The 9,100-nt window shown below is 37.5% G+C and overlaps 2 pseudogenes; both read right to left on the reverse strand.

The window, feature by feature from the left end:
• Window positions 1-981: 981 nt before the first annotated feature.
• LOC143675808 (sigma intracellular receptor 2 pseudogene) lies at window positions 982-4,408 on the reverse strand (annotated as a pseudogene).
• A 2,725-nt stretch (window positions 4,409-7,133) lies between these two features.
• Window positions 7,134-7,923, reverse strand: LOC143676435 (V-type proton ATPase subunit e 1 pseudogene; annotated as a pseudogene).
• Between the last annotated feature and the right edge of the window lie 1,177 nt (window positions 7,924-9,100).

Raw genomic sequence — 9,100 nt, forward strand, 5'->3', positions numbered from 1 at the left:
GGTGGTCTCTAAATATAGAAGTTTGCCTAGGTTTTGGAAGTAGGAGGATGACAAGGTGACTTTTAAAAATCTCTATTCCTGGGATGACTTACATAAGCCAGATAAAAACATACCTTTCAGTTTGACCCATTTCTCAATGGGTCTCTCTTTTGTCAAATGTTTTCTTCTTTGCCCAATGTGGGGTGTAGGCAAAGGACGAGAAAACATAATTTAATTTTGGAATGAATATTCAATAGGCACAATGTCAAATTTTAAGCTAGTGTGAAATATACCAATATTTAATTTGCTGATTAGTGATATGCTATAGAGAATTATGTGTCAAGATGTGTTAGTCAGGGTTCTCTAAAAAACAGGACAAGCAGGAGAGGTCTGTAAATATGAGATTTATAAAGGTATCTCATGCAAGTGTGAGAATGGAAGAGTCCAAAATTTATAAGGCAGGCTGTGAAGCTGGCAGCTCCAATAAAGAGCCTGAATGAACTCCAAGGAGAGGCTTGCTGGCTGAAGAAGCAGTGAGTCTCTCTTCTTCTTTAAAAGCCTTCAACTGATTGGATCACCTGGTTATGGGAGACCTGCCTTGGTTGATTGCAGATGTAATCAGTCACAGATAGAATCAACTGACTGATAATTTAATACACTAGATTCCCATTTATTAACCAGCCATGAAATTTCCTCACAGTAATGGTCAGGCCAGTGCTTGCCTGACCAAACAGCTGGGCATAATCATTTGGCCAAGTTGACATCAGAACCTAACCATTACACAAAGGTTTAGTCCATATACATTATGGGTCAAATGACTCATGAAGGTGATGTTTCTTGAAAGTTTTTCCTGTTTCTGGTCTGGTCCTGCTCTCAGTAATCTTGAAATGGAATATGGGTGCATAATGAGGTATTGGGCATCACTTCCCTACAACTCATCCCTCTGGTGATTGTATCATTCAGTCCATTGTCCTTGGAAGTTAAGAGTTGGCTTGGCTCCTGTCAACGTCTTGCTCTTATGCATTGTTGCTGATGTGTTTCAAATACTGCTGAAGTCATGTGTACTAAGTATTTGTCCAGAAAGCTGCCTATGGACGTTTTTTCCTCTGGACCAGTGGTTAGTGGTTGTTTCCCTAATTTTTCCTTTTTTCTCCTCAACTTGTAGTATGGGCTCCACAACATGAAGAGAAGAAGCATGAGCAGAATGAGAAAGTCAGAATCATAGACAGAAATGAGCTTTAGTTTTTCATGGGAAATATTAGGTCCTTGTCCTTTGAAACCACTGGCTTTGGAGAACTTCCTAAATAAAAATTTGAAAAGAATTAGAATTTAAGTTGTTATGTTGTAAATGGAATAGATGATCTCAGGAGTGTGGATCTACTTGCAGTCCCCTTTGAAGAAGGTATATGTTGTGATGGGAAAGAACAGCAGCTAAAACACAAGCTCACATAATAGGAAGGACTTAACCCACATTGGAGTATCCTGTAGCAGAGGCTCTCTGAACTCCTTAGCATATAAATTCAGCAGGTTTCTGAGCTCTACTGGGCAGAGTTTGCATGGCAGCACAATCTGCTCATCCAAAAACAGGGTGATGGGGTTGCGGGAGAAGAAGTCAAAGCCCAGCAGCCACTCTAGGCCGTGGCTGAAGTCCAGTGCCCTCACTATCCATTGGATAGTTTGGGCAAGATCTGAGGCTATGCTTGCTGAGACCTACCAGTACGGGAAGAGCTATTTATTTATTTATTTTTTGTTTCTTTTTAGAGCTATTTATTTTTGATATTCTTTTTCTCTGTGTTTCATTTTAGATAGTTTCTATTGCTGTATATTCAAGTTTACTAATCTTTTCTTCTGCCATATCTTAATCACATTCAACATATTTTTTTCTTGTAAGATATTGTTTTCATTTCTACAAATTAAATTATACACACTACAAACATATAATCTTACATACACAAATATATGCAATTTACATATATATTTGTATCTTTCATGTATTTACTTATCATCTGGTAAATATGAAATGAACCTAAAATAACTGTTTTAATATCTATAAATGACAGCTAATTATACCATTGCTGTCCTTCTGAGTCAGTTTCAGCTGACTGCATTTTTTCTTCTCATTATGAACTGTATTTTCCTACTTCTTTGCAAACTTGATGTTGTTTTTTTTTTTATTGGATGCTAAGCAATGTGGATTTTACCTTTTTGGATGTTGAATATTTTTGTATTCTACAGGTATTCTTGAGCTTTGTTCTGGAATGCAGTGAGGTAATTTGGAAAGAGTTTTATCCTTTTGAGTCTTTGCTAGGAGGAGTGAGTTATTCCCCACTATTGAGTTTGGAGTCTTCTGTATACTCTATCTAGGGCTCCATGAATCATGAGAATTTTCATTTTGGCTGATGGGAACAGGCACTGTTACTGGCCCTGTGTGAATGCCTCAGACCGTTACCACTAATCCTTTCAGGTGATTCCTTCCCTGGCCTTAGGTAGCTGCCTTACACAAATGCATTGATTAGTTCTTAGCTGAATATTAAAAGAGGACTATTTGCAGATCTCTGGAGCTCTCACCATTCTAATTAGTCCCCTTGCTCTCTCTGAACTCTCAGTTCTGTCTCCTCAGCTTCTCAACTCTGATGGGTCCTGATTGTGTTCCTCTTTCTTGTACTGCAAGCTTAAGAAATTCTCTCAAGGCAGTTCACTGGGGCAAGTGTAGGGCTCATGTTGTTTGTGTTCCATTTAACAGGGTCCACTACTCTTCACACCCTGATATCCAGTATCTTGAAAACCATTATTTCATACATTTTTTTTTTTTGGCTCTTTCAGGCAGGTAGGTAAACACAGTTTGCCTTAAATAGGAAAGTTATGGGATTTTTTTTCTCTTCTGCCTTGAGATGCTCTAGGCAGTTACTGGATTTGAAGACTGGGTCTCAAGATGAGATATGTGGAGCAGAATCTGTAGCCTGAGGTGTTACCAAACTTGTTAACCTTCAAGCCTGTGGGCTTGCAAAATAGATTTTCTTATTTTAAAAGATTTTGAGGGTGTTTATATACTGTAGCAGTAGCTAACCAGTCAATTTTTTTCCTAGAAACCTATTTCATCCACAAAAATTCAAAACTTATAATGAAAATAAATTAAACAAAATAAAACTCAAATATAGGCTTTCAGTTATCAGGGGTTGTCTTAGTTTTTCTGGGTTGCTTATAACAAAATACCAAACACTAGTTGGCTTAAGCAACAGGAATTTATCATCTCACAGTTTTGGAGGCTAGAAGTTCAAAATCAAGGTGTCAACAGGGCCATACGTTCTCTGAAGTCTGTAGCATTCTGGTGGTAGCTTTTGGGAATCTATAGCTTAATCTCTGCTTCTGTCACATGGCTATCTCTCTCACAGTTTGCCTCCTCTTGACTGTGCCCAAATGTCTTCTGCTTATAAGGAAACTAGCCATATTGGATTAAAGCACATCTAACTCAGTTTAGCCTCAGCCTATCTTATAACATCCTCAAATATCATATTTACATGTGTGAAGTCTGTAGCCTTCTGGTGGTAGCTTCTGGGAATCTACACCTTAATCTCTGTTTCTGTCACATGGCTATCTCTCTCATAGTTTCTCTCCTCTTGACTGTGCCCAAATATCTTTTGCTTATAAGGAAACAAGTCATATTGGATTAAAGCACATCTAATTCAGTTTAGCCTCAGCCTATCTTATAACATCCTCAAATATCATATTTACATGTGTGTTCACATTCACAGGACAGGGGTTAAGGTGTGAGCATATCTTTTTGGAGGATAGGATTCAGTTGATAACAGGACTGAAATGACAAAATATTAGCGATTAGCTATAAAATGATCCAGAGTGGAGAGAAGGAATAGGGTGTGGGTAAGATACATATGAAAAAAGATTGGCCACATTTGGATAATTATTGAAGCTGGGCAAAACTTGGTGATTTCTCATATTGTTCTTGCCATATTTATATGTTTGAAATTTTTAGAGCACCTAAAAAGTATTTTTTCTATAAATATTTGAAAGGTAGTGAAATCAAACACTGAATTAGATAATCATGCCTTAAATATTACCAGGTAGAGATTCTTCTGAATGAGTTAGTCTTGCTGAGACAGCCCTTGAAATATGGATCCAATGAAGTTTGGACTGAAGATTCCTTCTTTTTCAAGCAAATATATTGCAAGCATAGATATTCTTCATTGCTCCAAAGGTCTTTGACCTCTGTTCAAACTTGAACCATTTATCTTGGAAACTTTCTTTGCTTATTTAATGCTCATGAAAGACTGCAAAAGTTCTACATGATTAATTCTGGTGGAGTGGAAGTCTGCTTGGATATTCTTCTTCAACTTCATTATTGCATTACTCTAGGTGCAGCTGCAGACTGAAATAGCTGAATTGTGCTGATCTCCCACTTTAACTGTGCCATTAGAGTTGCAGGTTAACTTGGGGGCTCTTCATTGGCTCTTGTATATAGAAAGTTGGCTATTACTATGAAAGAGTCTTATTTGTGATAAAAATGGTAATGAATATAAAGAAACATAGTGCTATGAGTCTGACTTCATAAACTCTGCAGGAAATCGAAATCTCTATACTTTCTATAAATGAACTTTATTTCTCTTTTAAGCCCCCATTTCATATGAACTCAGTCCCATTTTGTTAGGGTTTTTCTCCCTTTTCTCTTTGAATAATATTAAGTTTCTCAGGAGAATACATGGCGCCAAGATGTAAGGTGCTGTCAGAATCAGTTCTCTTTTATTAGCACGTATTCATGCTTCATGGTCCTTTCTGTGTGGCTGGAGGCTCTCGTTAGGTCCATTGTCTTTCTTGATCATGTTTCTCCTGGTAACTGGAAAAAGAGCATATTCCTACATCATTTTGGGCTGTGGAAAACTATTTCCATGCTTGCCTCAGGTATTTGATCCTGCCTTTATCATGCCATTCTGTGACATGAGAACATCTCTACCTCTCTCAGCCCTGATTTCCTAGATTCCCACATCATAATTTCTTCAGTTTTCATACCATGCTTCAGGGATTTCAAGGTTTTGTCTTTCCCTCTGGCTCTTTCTAGGGATAAGCTCAAGGATATTACAGTTGAAGATATAAGGATCCATCAGTGTCCAAGTTCTCATTTTTTCATTCCCTAACTCAATTTCCTCTTTCTCAGTCAAGAAGGGCTATTTTCCAGTTTGGAGCATGAAAAACTTTGCCCTGTTTATTATCCCAAGTCTATAAATTTATGCAGATGTCTGGGTTTTTGAAACACCAAACCCAAGAATTTGGCTCCTTAGTTATCTGTTTGTACTTATTACCTCTTCCATGAGATAAGACAGAATATTTGACTACTTTGAGGGGGTAGATTGGGAGATGTATGGAGAATAGAAAAACTTTAGAGTGCAGCTGAGCAAGCACTGGGGGGAAAATCTTTTAAAATATTTAATGAGGTTTTAAAAGTGTGTGCATGTGTGTGTGTGCGTGGGGTGCTGGTGGGGGGGGATATAGTAAAAATTGGGGAACCACAAGGTAAGTTAGGGGTCTCTTCTATAGTTATCTTATAGCAAAATTACTTTTCCCAAGCTTCTTTTCTGTTATTTTTGTCTAGGAATAACCATTTCTTTTATCTCACGTCCATTAACCTCCAATGCTCCATTTTCTCCTGTTTTCTCAAAATTCAGTTTAAACTCCTCTTACTCAAATATATATTACTTGCTAAATATTTTCCTCCAACTTTTTGGGAATACACATTTCATTAGTTGGCAGGAGACAATTATTCTGGTTTTATAAGTCCTGACTTTTGACATTATTGCATCATTTCCTTCATTTTTTTTTTAACTTCTAAGTACACATTTTCATTTGGGAATAGACTAAATATATCAAAAAGATTAAATAACACTTCTATAGTTCTCAAATCTTTAAGTTACTATCCAGAACTTCAAGCTGTCCAGTGACATTTCCTAAAATTCTCTTAGAATTTCTAAGATTCATTCTTAAATTATTCATAGTGGGAAATTGATAAGTCTCAGAAGGTTGTGGCTCAAGTTTCAGATAGTGAAGGATGTGGAGCTGCATTGGAGATGTGGGGTGAGTTTATTATTCTTCCAATGAATGCAGTTTTGACTAGACACTAAAACTTGGTTTTGACTTACTATTTCCAATGAGGATATTAATTTTTAAAGACATATTTAGATTTAAATGGAATAATTCAATAAATATCTATTGTGCTATTAGTGTCTTTTAGAATGTTTTTTTTTTAACTGTAATTTTGCACTAGCATTACTTGAAAAGGTTAAAAAAGTATTTCCTAAGCTTGCCCTCAAAGATTCTGATTCAGTTGTGGGGTAGGTCTTGTACATTGGTATTAAAAACAGGTAAACACAGAATAAAACAAACAAATTTACTAGGCAATTCTGATGAGTATTCAGCACTAAGAACCATGTGCTTCTTGTTCTTGAAAAGTTACAGACAGGATACAGACAATTGGCAGATATGCCAGTATTTCTTGGGAAAGGTGTAATGAGGAAAGGAAGAAGGGATGCTGTGGGAGGCACCTAGGAGAGACCACTTACCCAACCTGGGGTCTGGTAGGATGATGCATGAAACTGGATTTCAATATTTCTGAAAACTTGACTTGGTAAAAATAGGGAAAACTGCTATTTTAAAAGCTACTGATAGTTGTTTTCCCTGTTGTTCTAGAGTCGAAGCTAGAAGTTCAAATTTAAAGACACATTGCTTCAGGTACTTTCAGGAGAATAAAAAAGTACTTTAGTGGGACATTTGGTTATGCAAAGGTAAGCCCAAGAATCTATTCTGGAATGGATAGTTTAAGACAGTGAAGAGGTGAATTTTATATAATGCTGTAACAATTTTCCTTTTTTTAAAAAAAGCGGCTTATCCTCAGCAGATTATTAAGACCACTGGGATGTGGGAAAGAAAGGGGAGATCTAGTAGAAAACTTTTTTTTCCCCCCTCTCCTGACCACAATTTAGAGGAAGCACTGGATTCTAGATGAGAGAGAAACTCAAAGCTCCTTTTTGATGAAAGGTCATGGCTTCTGGGCTCTAAGGCCATTGATATAGTCAATTTTTAAATGTTCTTTTTTAAGTTGCTATTTACTTGGCTATACTTAAAAATGTTACATAGGATATCTTTTTTTTTTTCCATAGAAAGCAGAAAAATAATTTATTCCAAAAGACGGCAGAAATAAGAAATTCATCCTGAAAATATAGTTTGATGTAATTCTATCATGTTGGGAGAGATCTTCCCTCTGAACATGCTGTTGTATTGGTTGCCCCACTGGAGTCTTAATTGTCTTGCAGCAGTTTCTGGGCTGGTCTTAAACACTTCGCTGATTCTCAAGGTTTGAGCAGAGAGGAGCCATCTTCAAATCCACAGATTCCAAAAAGAGTACCGTATTTCTCAGAAGAATAGCACCTTTCATATCAGAAGACCACATACACAGTTTGCAGAGTCAGCACAGTTTAGGTTAAGTAGGCACATCATTCATCAAAATTTAAAAAAGAATGACAGGAAAAAAATACTGCATTTTAGATAAGATACTCAAATGTGATGTGAATGTTTAATGCAGTTGATGCCCAAATGGCAAGTCAAAGAAGATGGTCTGGGGTTGGAGGTGATTTTGCATTTAGAGGAATTCTCTTCATGACCTCAATGTCTTGAGCACTGCAGATGTCTTCTTCCTCAAGGCCAGTGATGCTTGAGATACCAGATGGTTTCATTTTTCAATTGTGGTCCAAAGAGAGGGTTGAGTTGGGCCAGAATTGCAATCAGCCAAAAGAGGTAGCAGCAAACTGAACAAGTTACCAACATGGTGATGATAACTTCCCGGTTAGGCCCCTTAGGGATGAACCAAGGCACACAGAGGCCAACGAAGCCCCAGAACATGCTCATCACGATGAGAGGCACCGTAAGGCCGTGATACGCCATGGTTCCCACGGAGCTGCCAGCCCCTATCTCTTCGCCTCACTTCGGTCCCACTCGGAAGTGTCCACATAGGATACCTTTTTTTGAAGAACAGTTCAATATCTGAATTTTGTATAAGTTCATGATTTCTATGTCATATTATACACACCTTGCACTGCATTAGGAGCTAGCTATTCATTATGAGCAAGATAGACAATTTCCCTGCCCTCATGGACTTACAATATTATAGAGAATATAGTCAAATAAATAAATAATTGGAATAGACCACAAGTACTGTGATGGAGAAAAGGTAGTAGGATGCAGTGGTAGCACAGAAATGGAATGTATGGGTTCAGGAAGCTTCTTAGAAAATGTCACATATACCTGGTGAGTTAGAGATAGCCAGGTGAACTGGGATGTCGGCACCATCTCCTGTCAGGGGAAATAGCATGGTCAAAAGTCTAGAAACAAGAGATAGCATAGTCTTTGAGAAACTGAAGGTGGTTCAGTATGGCTGGAGCAGAGAGCAAGGTGAAGATGGAGACTTCCATCTTTACCAAAAGACTGGGTAAGAAGGGCTCTTATGGATAGTATGGTAAGCTTTGTTAAGGAGTTTATCCTCACAGTGAGAGCAAACAGAATCACTGAAGAATTTTAAATGAAGATGGGACATAAAATATTTTTGTGCTTTTAAAAAATAACTTTGATTATAGTGCAGAAAATAATTTGTAGTAGGGCATGGATAGAGGCAGAAGGACCAAATATCCTGAGTTTCTGAAGCTCTTTGGAGGTAAAGCCAAGATAAAGTAGAGCATTATTGTCATGCTAGTGATTCACTACTGATTTTTATTTTAAGATAACTTTAAACATGGAGGACAGCTGTATATCTTAGCTGGTTTCAGCATTTGATAACACTTCCCTGATCGAGTCGGGCTGAAGCCCTCACCAATAGTTTTAAAGCAAATGTTCTCTTCATAGTACAATTGAATGGCTCATTCCATATGGGTCAGCTGACTATGTATATGACTTCTTCAAGGTCCTGGTCCTGATTTGTCTTCTTCTGACACACAGCCAGAATCTAGTTGCAGTGTATTCTTAAATGTACTGCCCTCATTTATGGCTAGCTCATTAGAAGAAGAAATGGGAACAAAGGGCCTCCCAGCTGTTGCTTTGTGTGTAAAGAGTAGCATCTATCCTCTTT

Source organism: Tamandua tetradactyla, chromosome 3 (genome assembly GCF_023851605.1).
Source record: "Tamandua tetradactyla isolate mTamTet1 chromosome 3, mTamTet1.pri, whole genome shotgun sequence".
Classification (NCBI taxonomy): Eukaryota; Metazoa; Chordata; class Mammalia; order Pilosa; family Myrmecophagidae; genus Tamandua; species Tamandua tetradactyla.